Here is a 19,471-nt window from a genome sequence, read left to right as displayed (position 1 = left end):
TATGCTTTGGAATTTTAGATCCTGTGCTACAATTCACTGCTCTCAAGACACATGCAGCCAAGTTTAATGTTTATAACTCGTCCACCTGATGAAATACAGCTTGAAATGCTTTCCTCCCTTTTTCGGACTCTGTTTTCCTCCATTTAACTCTAATAGATTTATTCAATGAAATCAAAACGAATTAAAAGCACCTGACAACGAAAAAATACATCCGAGGCAGCTGGTGAGCAGTGACGTCTTTGCGGTATGTCCGTGCTAATGATGTTTCCAGGGTAAAAGCTTCAATTGTCTGAATTGCCATGAATTGTTCTTCCAGTGGGTAGTGAAGGTGGCTTCTGGAGACGTTTACTGAGTGCTCACTGGGGGCCAAATACATGCTTACCAACAGGCTTTCTGGCCCTTATCTCACTGAATCACTGTGACTGAGTTAGAAGGCAGGGACTCATCATCTGTGACTCACAAGGAAACTGAGGCTGGGCCGCCACGGGAACTTGACCCAATTGCCCAGGGAGGAAATGAGCGGGCCAGGGAGTCTGAAGTGAGGGCCTGACCTCTTAAGCACTAATTCCTTAGGTATTCAACTTACTCTCTCGTTTATAAAGTGCTCTCTTCTTTTATTCTGCCCTTGACAAAGGACGATGTTTGGCCTTGTGTAAGCAAATACTGGTGACCAGAAACCCCATTAAGTATTTACCAATCAAACAACTACAGAAAAGGAATTGTTCCAATAAGCCATGAACTGTCTACCAGCTGAGCTTCATCTGTGCAGGACTCGGGTGATGACCCAGCCCCGCGTCTGCTCCCCTGCGGCACCCTGGAAAAGCGCAGAGGTCCCTGCCAACATTCAGCAGCTGCCTGTGCCCGGATGGCAGGAGACCAAGCCGGACAGAAGCTGGAGAAGGTGAAGGCCACCTCGGCTTGTGAGCACGGTCCTGTGGAACTTAAAAGTCGTCTGAAGGACTGAGCAGGCAGGCTAGGCTGGGTTAAGCTTCGTCTCCGTGTTTGGAAGGTTGTCCAGGTGTCTAGAGGGGACACTGGTACCCGTCTCATGGCTCTCATGCGTCCTGGGCCATGAATGTCAGTGCGTGAGGCAGAGACCTCCACAGCCCTGCCCGGGGATGGAGATCTACCACCACCTCCCGCAGAGTGCGTGTGGCCAGCGGGTGACGGTCCTTGCCCAGTCCACGTTCTTTTGGGATTCTTATATCATCCAAGCCAGGGCAAAATACGCAGGCATATAGACTTTGCTTTTTCTTTTCTTTTCTTTCTTTTCCTTTCCTTCCTTCCCTCCTTCCTTCCCTCCTTTCCTCCCTCCCTCCCTCCCTCCCTTCCTTCCTTCCCTCCTTCCCTCCCCTTTATTTTTTCAAAACACACAGTCGAAGGATCCCAGACCTTGGAGCCAGCCAGCCGTCTCTTCATCTCAAGCTCACGCACTCATGAGCTAACGACTTTCCCTCTTTGACCTTTCGTTTCCTTATTTGCAAAATGTGCAATGACTCACCCTCCTCAGTAAGACTTCAAAGAATAGAACAGCGGGCTTCCCTGGTGGCACAGTTGTTGAGAGTCCGCCTACCGATGCAGAGGACACGGGTTCGTGCCCCGGTCCGGGAGGATCCCGCATGCCGCGGAGCGGCTGGGCACGTGAGCCATGGCCGCTGAGCCTGCGCGTCCGGAACCTGTGCTCCGCAACGGGAGGGGCCACGGCAGTGAGAGGCCCGCGTACCGAAAAAAAAAAAAAAAGTGAACCCATAAATACCCTAAACTGCCCCCAAGAATCCAAATAGACAGCAGAACCAGCCCTACCACTGAACCCCCTCTCTCAAGGAGACGAGGAAGGATGCTGTCATCGGCCAGGTGAGAAATGTAGGGTTTGTGGAGAGGAGCTTCTCTTGTCCCCTCCCCGCATTAAAGCCGAGAATGAAAGAGGGTCCTCAAGAGAGAATCTTTAGTAAAGACGAGCGATGGGGGGCAGCTGCACTCGCATCCCTTTTGTGTCAAATATGCTGTTTCTGTGGGTCATGTGCGGGGGCACCAAGGAAGGAAGCTGGGCCGGCGCCATCTTGGCTCCCAAAAGCTTGCCTTCAGGAGGAGGGCTTACCGGCAGCTCGAGGCTGCAGGCTGCACTGCTCATGGCAGAATTGAGATGGAAAGTTATGCCTCTTATGTGAGGGAACTGAACCATGGGGTCGGCCCTCTGGAACGCAGGTCGACAGCCAGCTTTTCAAAAGCTGCCTCTCAGACAGCAACGAGGGCCAACAACGTTGGCAAGAGATGCTTCGTCCACACTTGACGGAATGAGGTCTACACAGCAGCTGGTTAAGTAGAGACACTCATCCCCACCCATCTCAGTCAGAATCCTAGTTCAGTCCTGTGTTCGGGTCGGAGGATTTTAACGCTTGCGGAAGGAAAGGGTAAATGACTAGCAGAATTCATATTCAAAGGTGGAAATATGTTTGACAAGGATGAGAGAATGACCGGAAATGGGACCCTGGGACACTGGGACACTCCCCGTTGACTGCGTCAGGACAGATTTGTCCTGTGTGCCTGGGACTTTTCCACTTTCAAAACGTGACGTCCTAAGTCCTGGGAACATCCGGTTTGGGGCAGTCCTGGCTGGTTGATCACCCACTCTGTCAGCTTCCCTGGAGTGACCCCCGCCAGAGGTAGGTTTCCCACTCCCCGTGTGACATTTTCTAGGGCTCGAAATGTGCCAGAGACTTTAAGGCCAGTGTGACTTTAAGGTGGAAGGTGGTGGTGGAGCTCTGTCTGGAACATGATCAAAATGTTAGGTTTTCTCCTAAATATTTTAATAATTCGTGGGGTTTTTGTGGATAGGTTTGTAATCAATTTAGGGCTTTCATTTCTGAAACATGTGAGGTAAAGATCAATATTTCCTTTCCCCCAAATCTTTGAAATGGAACGCTTTCCATTTTTCCTGTACCATTTATTAATCATTCTCTCCTCCACAAACAAATTACTCCTGTTTGTGCAGAAATATGTGTAAGAGAATGTTCGTAACAGCTATTTTTGTCATAATAAAAAGTAGAACTTCATTTAAATGTCTATCACTACGTAGATGTGTTTACATCATATTTATGCTGCTTTTGCTTCCGGAGGGTCTTGGAAATGTAGTTTGATACTTTCATCAGTTGGGGAAAGTTCTCTGCTTGTCTTTTTTCTGATACAGCTTCTGCCCCATTCAGTCTGTCCTTGCCTTCTGGGAATTCCAACTGCATGTATGTTAAACCTTTTGACTACATCACACGTATTTCTTGTGCTCTGTCCCAGCTTTCCTTTCTTTTTTTCTCTTTGTGCTTTAGTTTGGATATTTTCTGATGACTCGTCTGTGAGTTTACTAATCCTGTTTTCTGCTATGTCTCATCTGTTGTTAAGCCTGCTGAATAATAATCAGTATCAAGGTTGCAAAGAACAAAGAACTTTATTTAGGGTCTTAGGAATTGCAATTCGAGAGACACAGACTCAGGTAAAACTGAAAGAGGATTTCAGGAAAGACAAAGTGGCTTATAAAGGTAAAAGTCACAATGCATTTAAAACTGTCTGGTGAGAATTGTGATCGACTCTGACACAAGAAAGGAAATATTTATCCTTAAGGGACAGGCGACCATGAGTTATTTAGGGTAAGGGTCCAATAAGTATCTTGAGTTTCTGGAACATTATGCAGATGTTCTGGGTCCTACGTTAAGACAATAAATGGTCATAATTCAGATTCCATCTGGGCTGAGACATGCATGAGTCTCACTACCTCCAGAGCCTCCGGGCTCCGTTCAGAGAGCTCTTTTTGCAATACAGACTCTGTTTTGATTTTCCTTTCACAAGCCTATGCAATGAGTTACTAATTTCAGATATTATATTTTTATTTATAAAATATTCATTTGATCAAAAAATTCTAGTTCTCTATATAAATTGCTATTTGTTTATCTGTTCTTTTTTCTAATTTTTATTGGAGTAGAGTTGATTTACAATGTTGTGTTAGTTTCTGCTGTACAGCACAGTGAATCAGTTATACATATATATATAGCCCCTCTTTTTTAGATTCTTTTCCCATATAGGTCATTACAGAGTACTGAGTAGAATTCTCTGTGCTATACGGTAGGTCGTTATTAGTTATCTATTTTATATATAGTAGTGTGTATATGTCAATCCCAATCTCCCAATTTACCCCTCCCCCCTTCCCCCCGGTAACCATAAGATTGTTTTCCTTTTAATATTTATTTATTTATTTAGTTGCAGCATGCGGGATCTAGTTCCCTGACCAGGGATCGAGCCCAGGCCACCTGCATTGGGAGTGCGGAGCCTTAACCACTGCACCACGAGGGAAATCCCCGTAAGTTTGTTTTCTACATCTGTGACTCTATTTCTGTTTTGTAAATAAGTTCATTTGTACAATTTTTTTTTTGGTTTCTGCATATAAGTGGTATCATATGATATTTGTCTTTCTCTGACTTACTTCACTCAGTATGACAATCTCTAGGTCCAGCCATGTTGCTTCAGATGGCATTATGGCATTCTTTTTTATGGCTGAGTAATATTCCATTACATATACACCACATCTTCTTTATCCATTCCTCTTGCTTGTCTATTCTTTCTTTTCTTTTTCAGTTCAGGGTGGACATTAAGGTCCTCACCTGCCAACTTCAGTATCTGAAACTCTTGAGGTTCCAGTTCTCTTGTTGGCTGTCTTTCTTAGCTGATAGTCAACTGACTCCCTTTTTATCATTGGCTGAATGATAAGTTATAGGGGCTCTGGTTTTCCTTCCAGATGGGTTAAGTTTTTTTTGGCAGCAGAGACCCAGCAGTGCCCCCTTGACCATGAGCTGTGTAAGGGCTTGTCTACTTAAGTTTTGCCTTTCTGTTTTTCAACAGAAAAGCCCTCTAACTTGGCAGACTTTGCAAGTATAAGGCAGCTTCTGAAATCTCTGTGAGCAATTTCACCCCCTTCTGCTCCCTTCCACTAGATTTCTTGGAGTTCCAGCCTACACTGAAGCGGTTCAGGTATACACCAACTATTAATATTCCAGGGAAACGTGTGTGTAGAACTTGGGGCTCACATTTTGTGGTTCCCTCCTTTCTAGGATTAATTTCCAGCCGCTATGAAAGCCATGAACTCTGGGCTCTGTCTCCTGAATTCAGTATGACTGCTACCTTCCACTTAGGCTCTATTCCCGGAATTGGTAAGTACTGGAAATTCCCCTTAGGAGAAAAGCTGGGTACATAATGGAGCTTGCCTAGCGTGTGTCCCTTTTTTTAAGGATTATATTCTATCCAGGTTTTGCATGCTTGGGTTGTTCTCCATTGCTTTTGAATAATTTCCCTCAAGTTTTGTAACGGTTATGTCATCAGGAGGGTCACTCTGACATAAAACTATTTTGTCAGGGTGGGTCTGGCACACTTTCGTTTGGATTTAAGTGTACATTGCCCTCAGAAGAGTAAGACAGGACTTTAAAACTTGACGTGATACGGAGGAGGGGTTGGGGGAGGGATGGAGTGGAAGGCTGGGTTAGCAGATGTGAGCTATTATACGCGGAATGGATAAACACCAAGGTCCTACTGTAGAGCACAGAGAACTATATTCAGTATCCTGTGATAAACCGTAATGGAAGAAAATATTTTAAAAAGAATGTATAAATACATGTATAACTGAATCACTTTGCTGTACAGCAGAAATGAACACAACATTGTGAATCAACTGTACTTCAATTAAAAAAAGCTGCAAAAGAAAATTTGACATGATAAATGATTTAGTGACTCAAATAAATAAGAGAAATTACAGTATATTGTGTTGGAATAAGCTTCGGATTCCAGGGTTGATGCCATTTTGAATATGTACGAGAGCTGGAAAATACACGGTGTGTGGACTCTTCGTTCCTTTGAGAGGAAACAGCACTACAGGGCAGCACAGTGTCCCTGGTGTGGAGACTAACGGTATTTGTAGGACATAATGTTGACGCTTAAAAGCGCCTTCAAATCTGCAAGCATTACACTTCTGCAATGCTCACCCTGTAGGAACGCATTTCCCGCGCGCGCTCGTCAAGAAGCTTGGGTCAGGTTCTCAGAAGATTTGAGACATTTGATGCCACCCAGATGGCGGGAAGTAGAAAGCAAACATTTCTCTATTAGTGCAGGGACAATGCATAGTAAACTTCTAGAAGCATCCCAAAGTGGAAGTCCACGGATATTTAACAACTCAAACCAGAAGGTGGCATCCTTTGAAAATTCAGCTTGGCAAATAAAAGGAAAAAATACAGACAGGTGCTCCATCAGTTCCAAAACGTAATGCAAGCTGGGAAAAGAACAGCCTTTTATTAATGACCTGAAATGACATCTTAATGATGCTTTGAGGGATTTTTCTTGTTAAATTGTTTTCGGTTTTGAAAAAATTGGTAACAGAATCTCATGTGCTTTCTGGGAAAGTTGCAGACATTTCACAGTGTTCTAAAGAAAGTTTCAAAGGAAATTTTTTTGTTGGTATAAATAACAGCATGGAGTCAGAGGCACCTTTCTTTTCATTCTCTCTTTACTAGGGAGGAATAGCTACTAGCTACAGAGGCAGGAAGTGAAGTAAAGCTGTCAGCCCTGAGACTTCTTGTACTAATGGTACATGTAGGGGTAATTGACTTCCTAGCATCAATACCTAGCATTAAGGTTAATTACTTCTTCGAATCAGGAACCAAGACTGGCCAGTATAAGAACTCGGTTAAAATCCTGCCATGTTTAGAAGCTGTTAACACACAGAAATTTCTTTTGCTCTGACTCAGAGGGTATATTCATATTTTGCATCCATATCTGGAAAATACGATAAGTCCCAAACACAGGAACGCAGAATTTAACATTTACTTGGGCTGCTGCTATAGAACATTGGAAGATGTTGTCTCTCTTCCACATTTCCATATTCCTAGCCTTAACGGTGCTCTCCGTTGACTTGATTTCTGATGATGGAGTTCCATCTCTTAGGGCACTCCGCCTCACCGACCATTTTTCCGGGACCCAGGAGAAAATTTGAGAGAGTAATATGTTGTTCCCAAGTTTTGGGAACCCACCCTCTCAGTTTATGGGCTTCAGATATCCTCCTCTGCTCCAGGAATCCCTCTGGCTTTCCTTGGTCTACTACCAGCACATTGGGAAAGAGAATCTTAGTTTCATTATTATTCCTACTCCAAATAAATCCACGTCCCTTTCACCCAAATACCTACCTTTGTTTGTTGCCAGGGAGCAAAGTGTTGTTTGTGATGGCTCACGGTATGTGTGTTGAAAGGGAAGGGAACAGGGTATCTTATGAAGAAACCAAAATAGAAAGCGGGGCAGGTAGTCCAACTTGGTCATTGATCCCAAAGGACAAGGATGAGAAGGGAAATGCAGCTGAGAAATAAAAGACAGAGTCCAAAGTCAAGAGTGGAAGGCAGAGCTTGGAGAGGTCGTCTGGATGTAGGAACACTTTATAGATTTTATAAGTTGCCTGGACCCTGGCATACAGGCAAGAAGTTCTCAAGGGCGCTCATCTGGCTCAAGGTGGGGAGGTCAGAGTAGGATGATGAGGTCAGTACATGTCCATATGTTGCCACAGGTTGACTATAAAGATAGAATTTGCCGGGGAATAGGGTGGGGAATACTTTTCTTCTCTCCCATCGATATCAGGCAATTTCCGAGTCTCTGGTTACTGTCTGTTTCAAACTATTTTTGCTCGGGTATCAAAGGAGTCCAGTTTTCCACCCTTGAGACTTACAGTTTACTGCTCACACCACAGTGAGAGGGTCCCTTTCAAAACATGTGCTAGCTTGAGTTAGGGCTCAAACTCTCCTGTGACTCTCCACCCCTCCCCTCTCCAAGCCCAAGTCTAAGCCCTTACAGCCACCCCTCCTCCTGCATCGTCCCTGACCATGGCTCCTGCTTCTCTCCATTGCTCCGTCCATTGCAGCCCCCCAGCTGTGTCTTTTGTTCCTTGCATATGCCCGGCATGGTCCCATGACAACATCCTTCCCCCACTCTTGCTTCTCCTGCCTGGAAGAGTCCTGCTTGCGGTTAATTTCCTCACCATCTTCAAGTCTTGGCCCAGATCTCACTTGGTGCTCTAACCACTCTATTTAAAAGGGCGATTCACCCTCTCTTCACTCCTCATTCTCAATCCCCCTTTCTCTGCCTCCTGTTTTCTCTTCATACTTATCACCACCTAAGGTATCCTTTACTTATGATGCTTATTTAATTGATTGCCTGAAATAATTTAAAAATGATGGCAGTCAAGACATGGAAGCAACCTAAATGTCCACTGACAGAGGACTGGATAAAGGGGGTGTGGCACATACATACAATGGCATATTACTCAGCCGTAACAAGAATGAAATAATGCCATCTGCAGCAACATGAATGGACCTAGAGATTATCATACTAAGTGAAGTAACTCAGAGAAAGGCAAATACCATTTGATATCACTTATATGTGGAATCTAAAATATGACACAGGGACTTCCCTGGTGGTCCAGTGGTAGAGAATCCGCCTTCCAATGCAGGGGACACAGGTTCGATCCCTGGTCTGGGAACTAAGATCCCATATGCCACGAGCGACTAAGCCCGCACGCCGCACCTACTGAGCCTGCACGCCACAACTAGAGAGAAGCCCGTGCGCTGCAATGAAGAGCCCGTGTGTCACAACTAAGACCTGACACGGCTAAAAATAAAAATAAATAAATAAAATTTAAAAATAATAAGTAAAATAAAATATGCTTTAAAATATGACACAAATGAACTTATCTATGAAACAGAAACAGACCCACAGACAGAGAGAACAGACTTGTAGTTGCCAAGGGGGAGGCGGGAGGGAGAGGGATGGACTGGGAGTTTGGGGTCGGTAGATGCAAACTATTACATTTAGAATGGAGAACAAGTTCCTACTATATAACACAGGGAACTACGTCCAATCTCCTGGGATAAACCATAATGGGAAAGAATCTTTAAAAATAATGTACATATGTGTCTAACTGAGTCACTTTGCTGTACAGCAGAAATTAGCACAACATTGTAAACCAACTATACTTCAATAAAAATAATTTAGAAAATGGTGGCAATAATTATTGTTCCATTGGAAGGAATACTTTTAGGTGATGGGATAACTTATCTTGAAGTTTATGTACATTCAGGGAATTTTTTTTTTGCGGTACGCGGGCCTCTCACTGTTGTGGCCTCTCCTGTTGCGGAGCACAGGCTCTGGACGCACAGGCTCAGCGGCCATGGCTCACGGGCCCGGCCGCTCCGCGGCACGTGGGATCTTCCCGGACCGGGCCACGAACCCGCGTCCCCTGCCTCGGCAGGCGGACTCTCAACCACTGCGCCACCAGGGAAGCCCCAATATTGCTTATTTTTAAAATCTCTATTTCTTGTCTTTGAAGAGAAAGAGGGGTAAAGAGCATATTTATGCAAACACCCTCCCCAGTAACTAATGCAATATTAACTGAATTTTAAAAATCTCTAGCCAGCGCAAACCCTGCTACCTTGGACAGTTCTGTATCAGGAAAACTTTATGCTGCTAACTGATACATGCATCACATTTTTTTTTTCTTCAACTCAGGGAAACATAAGCACAATCCTTACTTATTTTCTACTGCTATTAAAATCTAATACAGGGGGCTTCCCCAGCAGTCCGGTGGTTTCGACTCCAGGCCTCCACTGCAGGGGGCACAGGTTCGATCCCTGGTCAGGGATCTAAGATCCCACGTGCCACGCAGTGCAGCCAAAATAAACAAATAAATTAATTTAGAAAAAAAATAAAATCGTAAACAAGTGAGGTCATTAAATTGAACACATGCAAAAACAACTCGTGAATGCATCTCATTTCTTTATAACCTAATGAGTTTCCCCATGTATTAATGTGTAATACACAGGTAACTTACCAGAAGGCCGACTCTGGGAGACCCGTCACTGTCATCTTAAATTTTTTCATTCCTTTGTAATGTTTAATGATGTATACAAAAGGGGAGAAATAAACGACACAAATAAAAATAAACCATTCATCTGTAGTTTCTTCCTTAGAAATGAAAGGGGGTGTCCTCATGTTTATTCCAATAACTGATGTCAACTCTTCCATCACAGAACGATTTGTTGTGACCTAAATTGGGTTGTTAACAAACAAATGCATTATGTTAACTGTAGAAGAAATACACAAGAAAACCACATTTTGTTTCTTTCCATTTTCATATAGAAGCATTTACATATTTCTATCAGCTTTTTAAAAATATGGTGAGATTCATAAAAAGGAATGAAATGGTGACATTTGCAGAGATGTGGATGGACCTAGAGATAGTCATACACAGTGAAGTAAGTCAGAAAGAGAAAAACAAATATCATATAATATTGCTTACATGTGGAATCTAGAAAAATGGTACAGATGAACTTATTTGCAAAGCAGAAATAGAGTCACAGATGTAGAGAACAAACTTATGGTTACCAAGGGGGGAAGGAGAGGTGGGACAAATTGGGAGCTTGGGACTGACATATATCCACTACTATATATAAAATAGATAACTAACGAGAACCTACTGTATAGCACAGGGAACTCTACTCAGTGCTCAGTGCTTCCCTAAATGGGAAGGAAATCCACAAAAGAGGGAATATATGTATACATATAACTGATTCACTTTGCTGTATAGCAGAAAGTAACACAACATTGTAAAGTAACTATACTCCAATAAAAAATTAATTTTAAATGTTTAAAAAATTTTTTTAAATATGATGTGTTAGATAGATAGATAGATGAGGCTGGAGGAATAAACCACTCTCACAGTTCAGGCAAGAGATGCTAATGTCTTGGACAAGTGCTGGTGGCAGAGCTGAAGAGAAGTACGGAGATTTGAGCTTAGAATTAACAGGGCTGGATGAGAGACGGGATGTGATGGGTGAAGCAGAGGAAGTGATCTCTGATAATTCCCCAGTTAAGTGCATGGCTTTGGCATTCACTGAGATAGAGAAAAAAATTTTAAAGACTCAGTCACATTTAGAGAAAAACACCCACATTCAGTTTGGAACATACTGGTTTGAATTGCTTATGGGGCATCAAAGTAAACAGCTACTTGGGACTACAGTAGAACAAACCTCGTCCGCCACCCGTGTTTGCAAATAAAGTTTTATTGGAACCAGTCACGCACATTGGTTTATGGCTGCTTTCACATTACAACAGCAGAGCTGAGTATTTGCAACAGAGACCGTCTGGCCCCCAGAGCCTAGAATATTTGCTATCTGGTCCTTTACAGGAAAAGTCTGCTGGTCGACAAGTTGAAGCAGGGTTCTTGGAGTTACCAGCATGTAAACTGTAATTAAATTTATGTAAATGGATGACACTGTGTAGAGAAAGTATATAGGGTGGAGAAATATGCGTTGGATAGAACCTTGTGGAACTACAGACTGAACGAGGTGGGAGTGTAATGATGGCTAAGATTGCAAGAAGACTGAGAAGGAATGGCTAGAAAAGTGAAAGAAAGCCAGGTGAATGCTGATGTTTAAGTTAAGAGATCAAGTAAGACAAGGAAGGAAAATTGTTGATTGACATGAGAGCTGTTACTGACCTCAGAAAAATTCATTTTGGTCGTGTGGTGGGAATAGAAATTATAATGAGTTGAGTCGAGCCTTAAGTGAAGGCAATCCTTCCAAGAAGTGGAGATGTTACAGGGAAGGAGAGTATTTGCTTGAGGAGGAAACATGGATGAGAGAAGGTTTTGGTAATAAGGGAAGAAACCGTTCATTTTAAATACTGAAGAGAAGTATCTAGTTGAAAGGGGGAAGTTGAAGAAAGATGACACAGAAGGGAAAATCCGTTGTGCAACTTTCCTGATAGTGTTAAAGGGATAATGTTTCCAGCCTTTGAACTGAGGAAAAGGGTGGGTGTAGAGAGGAGTACGGCCATAGTTTGTCAGGGTTTGTGTTGGAAAGTTGGGGAGTGTTCCCATTCTACAGGTTCTATTTCTTCTGAGAATGAGAGGCAAAGCATCATCTCCTAAGAGTGTAGGGGTAGAGGGTGGAAGAGGAGGGAAAGGATACAGAAGATTTAAAATAGGCAGTTACTTCTATACTTGCAGCATTAATTGTGGTTTGAAAAGCCACAAACCCTCTTTGCCAGTATGTTGTCAAGGAACAAAAAATTTCATCACGCATAGCCCAACAATGTTCTTTAAAGAGGAAGAAAAACATTCCCATCATTATGCACTGGAATCAATTAATGGAATTAAAACACTAACTTTGGCTCTGAAGTGAAACATCCAAATGTCTGCTCCAAATCCATGGTTACACAATCTAGAGCATTTCTAAAGCACTCTGCAAAACTGGAAGAAAGAAGAATATTATTAAATGCTTGCCACGGTAGTGAGACTCATTCTGTAACAAAAACTTACCATTAAGTTCAGGAGCAAAAAGTGTATTACTTCCTTTCTTGATTTTATTAATTTTTCTATCAGTCATTCCCAATAGGGGATTCGATGAAGTAGCAAAAAAGATTGGAATCAATTCTCATGTAGTTACCTGAGTATTCAAAGTGTTCTCTCATGACTGGGATTCTATGTCCCCAGCTAAACTTCAGCCAATATGAGGATCATTAAACACAATTCCCACCATTTCCGAGTAGTTTTTTGCAAGTACTATGTCCATGGTTTCTTCATCAGGAGTCCCAACGATTGTTCTTCCTGCCATGTGTAAAAAAATATAATTAATCATATAAACTTATTACTAGAGGACACAAAACCAAGTTGCAACTGTTTAGGGTTCCCATAAAATTATTGGTGTTATATACTACCCCAAAGAGGTGCCTCTAAGTTAAGGGCTGAAAGTCTTTCCTATCGTTTTAAGTTCAGTGTGAATACGTGAGAAGATGTGAGTGATACACCATTGACCCTCAACAGTGGAGGTTTCAACTGCACGGGTCCCCTTATATGTGCATTTTTTCCAAAAGTAACTGCATTACTACACTACCCAGGAATCGGTTGAATCTGAGGAGGCAGAAAGGTGGGTGGAGGAACCTCAGATGCTGAGGAAACACAGATACAGGGGGCCGACTATAAATTGCTTGGATTTTCGACTTCCTGGAGGGTGGGCTCCCCTAAACCCCCTGTTGTTCAAGGGTCAACTGTATTGTTTTTAAAAAACCAACTGGCAGCATATTTTTTAGCGTAATCGTAATCCCCATTTAAGTAAATAGTTTACTGAGTTTGTGTGCCTATGTGCATAGAGTAATATACGTCTATATATGTGACCATGTGTATGCTCGTGTGCCTACTATCCAGAAAAGATACACACAAATTTATAGGGAAGGAAATGGTGGCTAGGACGAGGGCAAAAGCTCTCATCGTTTGCTTCATACAAGTTTATATTGCTTAACTTTTTTAGGCTGGCTATTACTTTGGTAATTAAAATAATTTTAAAATTAGAAAGAAAAAGTATTTTAAATAACCAATAAAAATACTTGAGAATTTGGTGGGGTTTTTCCCTGCCAAGATTAGAAACTGATTTCTCTCATGTGAAAATAGTATGCCAGTAGAAATAAATTGCATGCAAAGAACCAGAGTACAAAAATCAGAAGTAAAGTTAGAACCCACAGAGAGTTTTTGGAGTCAAGGACACTAACTTAAGAATTAAGCTCACACAACATTTATAATGAATGAGTTTACAATCTGCAGAAGCAATCCGCCCAACAGGTGGTTAATAAGTCCGCTAATACTTTACGAAGTCCAATTTATGGCCTCCTCTTTAGTACTTTTTTATATTTGCATGTTTTATGTCCTAACACTTTTATTCCTTTTAGCACAGTGTTTAAATTCCATGCAGGGTGATGTCTACGTGAAGAAGAAACAGATACTCATTTTCATAGGGCGGCTGCATCTTTCAAAACTACTCAGCCTTCCCAACATAGAGTAAAAGGCCGTGGAACTTTTATGAGGCCAATGCAAATTTCACTGATTTTTCTCTAGAGGTTATACAAATCCTGTCAAGGTCAGAACAGCAAGAGTTAGAAGGATACAGACCGAGACGGTGAAAGAGGCGCTGTGACCAGGCCGGGCTGGCCTGGTAGCTGGCATTGGGTGTTTCTATAAGAAAAGGAGAGAGTCCGATGAGCCCTGAGACTGGGGGCTGGAAGCACAGATGGCTTGCTGCGTGCAGCAGAGACTAGTCCCCGAGGCTCGTGTAAATGCTTCCGGAGTTACAAAGAGATGAGATCAGGGACCACACGGAGAATGCACGGAGCGCCAGGTCTGGGCAGAATCCACACTGGGCAGGAGAGCCCGTAACCAGCGTGGGTAAGCGAGGCGTGCCGAAGTCAGGGTTCCGGAAGCTGCAATGAAGAAAAAAAGAACGGGGCAGAGTGGCCAGGGGTAAAGTGTGCAGTCATCTAGCATAGGGTCCAACCTTGTTTTCCTGCTCCAACCTTACTTTTCGGGGCATGCAACATACGCACAATAATAATGACTCACAACACCACAGATTTCCAGGACGAGAGGGTGGAAGGTGTGGGTGCTCTTTAAAAAGCCCCCCGTTAAATCTATTTCCCTTCGAGAGGCACCCTTACTTGTAGGTCCACAGCAACCCCTCCACCACGTATGAAATGAGGATCCTGCAGCCAGTTGAAAACCACTAACCCACAGGCTGGGTAAATAAACTCAATTTGCAAAACAAACTTCAGTTTAAACATGAATACGTTGCATGATAGTGAAACGCGGGTCACTGAACAACACGCCTTTCATAAACGAAGCCAAAGCCATCTTATCCATTAGGCTCCATGTAGGCCACCACCACCAGATCAAAGGCATTAAACTTATCCACGCATCCCAGGACTTGAAGAGGCTGTGCATGAAAATGAGTAGCTTTGAAGAGCACCGAAAAGAAGCACAAAGAGAGCCCCAGAAGCAGCACCGTGGTCCACTCCTCCAGCACATGAAAGAAGAAAAATGAGCCAAGTTATCATGTGGTCCAGAGCAGTAAGAAACAGTCAAACACATTTTAAGACAGAAAGTATTGTCACTGAGCGTGGCGTCATTTCACCCTCCAACTTTCTTCCTTTCCCAGTTACTGTCTATCCTTTAAAGAAAACACCATTTCAAAAAACATACAACTTTGAGATAATATCAAAAATGTCTGTTGATCTTAATCTAGAAATACAGCTCCCCTAATAGTAGAACCACTGCTGATTGTATGCCCTCATATTGATGTAATATAATTACATAGCATCCCATAGGAGATATTCTTGTCCAAAGGGTTTAACCTGAAGCCAAAATCCAAGTTTTTGATCTAAATTCTGTTTGCAAGAAATGTAGGTGGTTGTAAATCAACTATACTTCAATTTAAAAAATTGCTTTAATAAAAAATAAATAAAAAAGAAACGTAGATGGGAAAGGAATGAGTTAAATCACAGAATGCAGAAGCGATCAGGTAAATACAGAACGTGGGTATTCAACAAGAGAACAGCTTGGGTCTGGTTGGTGCCTCGCTTGAACAAACCAACTTTAAGAGACGTTTGGGGGCAATTTTAGGAAACTGAATTTGGACACGGAATTCGATGATGCTATGCAATTACTGCTAACTTTATAAAGTGTACTAGCGGTCATGAAGGAGAATATGCCCTTAATTTTCATAGATGCCAGCTGAAGGCTTTAGCAGTCCAGTGTCATATAGTTTAAGAGGGGAGTTGAGGGGAGATGGGGAGAGGAAGCCAACATGGCAGGATGTTAGCAGGTGGGTGAACAGGATAGGATGTGAGTTCATTGGACTAGCATTTCTGCATTTTGAGATTTTAAACATTATTAATAAGTTTTTTTAAAGGTTACGTTGGGTGATCCCTGTAAGTGTACCCTTTATCAACACAGCCACTAAAATATTAGAAGTGAATTGCTTTAGGAGCTAAGGATGGCGTGAACTCTGCTAGCTCCCATCCAAATGTTATTGGCAACCTAAATGGGAAAAGAATTTGAAAAAGAATAAATATATGTCTACGTATAACTGAATCACTTTGCTGTACACTTGAAACTGACACAACATTGTAAATCAACTATACTTCAGTATAAAATTAAAAAAAAATTTTTTTTAAATAAAAAATTTTTTTTAATAGAAAAAAGAAATGTTATTGGCTCTTTTTCAACAGAACACAGCCTCTTTGTGGCCAAGGTGGCCCCAGATAGACCTCATGGGAACATACAGCAAACCTCTTTGTGCTGATGTGCACGTCCTTATACTAGAAACTAAAGAGAGCACAGAGATGCTGACAGTCAGTGATCTGGATCCTGAAACCACTCTTATGTGTGTAAAAGTATAGTCTTCAAAACAGATCCCCCCAAAGTTCTCTACTGTTGCTCATAATTTTTTCCCCCAGCCCCACCAATTAACAGAATCTTATCAAAACGTCCCCAGTCGAGTGCTATGATCCAACCATTAAAATCTATTTCATTTTGCCTGGCTTTTTTAAATTTCTTTTTTTCCTACTACTGAAGTTTGCCCAGGGTAAGTCTGAATCACTCCACAGATTCAAGTGGATTACTTATTTGGAGAATGGCTAGCTCTATTCAATAAAATGTTACTTACTTTGTTTTTCAGGAACTGACATATGAGCCCATTAGTTAATTTTACCTTTTGACATAAATATTATCCTATTCTGCAACATTTGCAAAATATTATGTTTACAACCCCAAATCAACTAGCCCATAGAATGCGTGAACATCAAAAAGCAATAAAAATGGCATACTATGAAATGATGGATTTTCATTCACTAAATATGGTAAAATATATATTGTGAACCATACCAATAAGCTCTCTTTTTTCATTCTCCATTTTTTAAGAAAATTCTTAGACAGAAGGGCCTGAGTTTGTTGACACACGTGCCTCTCTTTTTTAATCATTTTGTCCTGTTCATCAAGAGAAGAGACAGTAAATATCACACAGCAACAACCGGGCAAGAAAAAGAGCAAAAACTAAAAATAAAAAATAAATCCAGTTACCCAAAATAGCTTCTGAACACTTTGAAAACATACTCCCGGATGCCCTCGATGAATGCCTTATTTGACATTACAGTAACACACATTCACTAGTTTTTAAAGAGTATAAAATATTAATGAATGTAAAATATCCTGCCTGTGGGCCTTTCTCTCCAGGCTTTGGTTATGAGCTAGATGAGGGCTAGGGTGTGTCTTGTCTCAAAAGTAAAGTTTTCTGCCACATCTTGACATTACAACAACCTAGAGTAAATAACTAACACAACATCGTAAAGCAGCTATACTCCAGTAAAAACTTCTAAATAAATAAATAAAGTAAATCAGAGAATAAGATGTTAGTAATGTTTAGAATCCAAAACAGACTTTGCCCTTGACTTAGTTTTTTTTTTTAAAGTTATAACAGAAGTAAAGGAAAGCTGAATCACTTTACAGTCATCCTTAGAATCCCAAAGAACTCATTTCTCCTCTTTAAACTCATGGGTCTCCCTTTAAGAAGTAAGTATGTCAGATACATACAGATGAAAACCAGAAACATTGGTTAGCTAGTATGATTGGAGTATACGATACGCGTAGAATCATGATGGGTAACAGGGAATCCTTCTGTGTTTTCAATTTAAAATTCTGGAGATGATCATTTGGTATCACAGCTCTGGTGACTTAAACGCATTCGAATAAATGTTGATGTTATATGCAAATTACAATGTTTAGAAAACTTGCTGGATTTCCTTTTTTTTTTTTTTGATAAAAAGCTAAAGCTACCAAATACCAAAATCATCTCTAAATTCTAACGTGAGAAAGTGTCTAAGGAAAAACACCCATCTTCATGAAAAAGAACCCACAGGGAGAAGCAACTTGTCCTAACGCAAACCCATTCCCAAGAAGTTAAACTCTGCAAATTCTCAGACGGCCAACCTGAGAAGTGTAAATCTGGCACTCAACAATGTTAATTATATTTACACACACTTCTGAGTCTCTCTTCCATTTTACTCTCATGCTAAAATACGATTTTACTGAGTTTAAAAAATTAAATCACTCATTAGGTCTACAATATAAAATACAGAATAACTGAGAAGTATCAGAACAATCTGATAATTTAACAATGTCAGTCAAGATGCCTGGCACTGGCTGTGTCTTTTGCGCCTTAATTACCTTATACAGAGTAAAAGGTAAAAACAACAAGTTTGACTTACTGTCAGGAAAATAGGAGTGAGGACCTGAGAAGCACCTTTGATTCACTGGTTTCTTTTTGTCTAGAAGAACAGTTAAGAATCCTTCAAGGACTTTTTCACAAATGCTTGCCTCTTTTAAAGCTGTTTTCATTCAGTTTGGCTTCTGAAAACAGGCCACGGTCTGTGTGTAACAAGCCTGCCAAACACATTCTTTACTTGGTAAGTTGTTTGCTTCCCAGGTCTTTCTTCTAGTCCAATTGTGCCACAGGAAGGGTGCAGCTGTGGCTTGGTCCCTAAGTGTGTGTCACGTGGTGTTTGTTTATTACTCTACCTTTCTGGCATATGCAAAAAAGTGATCAGATTCAAAAAGGGAGAAACAAAACCCCCAGTTCTGAGTAAGTCTATATTAACTGTGAATGATTAAAAATTCAACAGCCACGACAAGAAAGAGCAGATTCAGAGGAAAGGACGTTGAACAGAGAAAGAAAGTGAGGATCTCAGAAATCACAGTAATTTACACGAGAAAACTTTACCGAAGACTTCACTGCACTTCAGTGAAGTGGTTCTTTGTACTGGCTGATTCCTATGTGCCAGAAGGTATGCTAAGGGTTTAAAATGAATTATTTTATTTACCCTCAAAGCAAAGCTGTGAAGTTGGTACTATATTTGTACACAGTTCACAGATTCAAAATGCAAGACTGAAAGTCGAAGTAATTTGCAGATGCTCAAATAGAGGCAGAGCCAATACGTGAGTCCAGAGCAGTGTCTGGACTCCAAACCCACTCACGCTTAACTACCACTGTGAAAATTATGCTAAGAAAAACGATATCTAACATTCATTTAAATAGCTTAAGAGTTTAGACTAGATGGGCAGAATATTTTTTTTTTACCTACAAATGCTGGACGTTCTCAGAATTTAAATAACCCCTGTTTATCAACCCTGAAAATCTGCTTACACGATTTTAACTGTAATCTATACATTTCTTGGGATGTGTACACAAGTTAATAACCACTCATGAAAGTGAAGGAGAGAGGGTGAAGCACTCAGAGACTATTCAGGTGATCGCCATGTCCATTAAGAATATGGAGCTAGGGCTTCCCTGGTGGCTCAGTGGTTGAGAGTCCGCCTGCCGATGCAGGGGACACGGGTTCGTGCCCCGGTCTGGGAAGATCCCACATGCCACGGAGCGGCTGGCCCCGTGAGCCATGGCCGCTGAGCCTGCACGTCTGGAGCCTGTGCTGCGCAACGGGAGAGACCACAACAGTGAGAGGCCCGCGTACCGCAAAAAAAAAAAAAAAAGAATATGGAAATAAATGTTTTCTTTGACTTTAATTG

The 19,471-nt window shown here is 41.7% G+C and overlaps 1 long non-coding RNA gene and 1 other non-coding gene across 7 annotated transcripts in view; one reads left to right on the top strand and one right to left on the bottom strand.

The window, feature by feature from the left end:
- The window catches only part of LOC141277407 (uncharacterized), a 138,224-nt gene that overhangs the window by 108,666 nt on the left and 10,087 nt on the right, over positions 1-19,471 (top strand). Inside the window, exons 5-6 of one of the 2 annotated variants that reach the window (XR_012328778.1) lie at positions 19-5,013; positions 5,094-5,192. This is a non-coding gene — a long non-coding RNA (uncharacterized lncRNA). Of the gene's footprint in view, positions 1-18; positions 5,193-19,471 lie in introns of both variants that reach the window. The other variant, XR_012328779.1, reaches the window with a different exon arrangement.
- Positions 4,672-18,379, bottom strand: LOC101326557 (uncharacterized). 5 transcript variants are annotated; one of them, XR_004523968.2, is made up of 5 exons: positions 18,157-18,379; positions 12,516-16,879; positions 12,236-12,319; positions 9,899-10,113; positions 4,672-7,377 (listed from the first exon to the last, which is right to left on the bottom strand). It is a non-coding gene; the product is annotated as an uncharacterized protein (transcript). The 5 variants fall into 5 exon arrangements; XR_012328777.1 differs by having other exon boundaries at positions 4,672-6,301; XR_012328776.1 differs by having other exon boundaries at positions 4,672-10,113; positions 12,516-12,676; positions 14,012-16,879.

This window comes from Tursiops truncatus, chromosome 20 (genome assembly GCF_011762595.2).
Source record: "Tursiops truncatus isolate mTurTru1 chromosome 20, mTurTru1.mat.Y, whole genome shotgun sequence".
NCBI lineage: Eukaryota > Metazoa > Chordata > Mammalia > Artiodactyla > Delphinidae > Tursiops > Tursiops truncatus.
The sequence above is the reverse complement of the archived record's forward strand: the minus strand, read 5'-3'. Positions and strand labels throughout refer to the sequence as shown.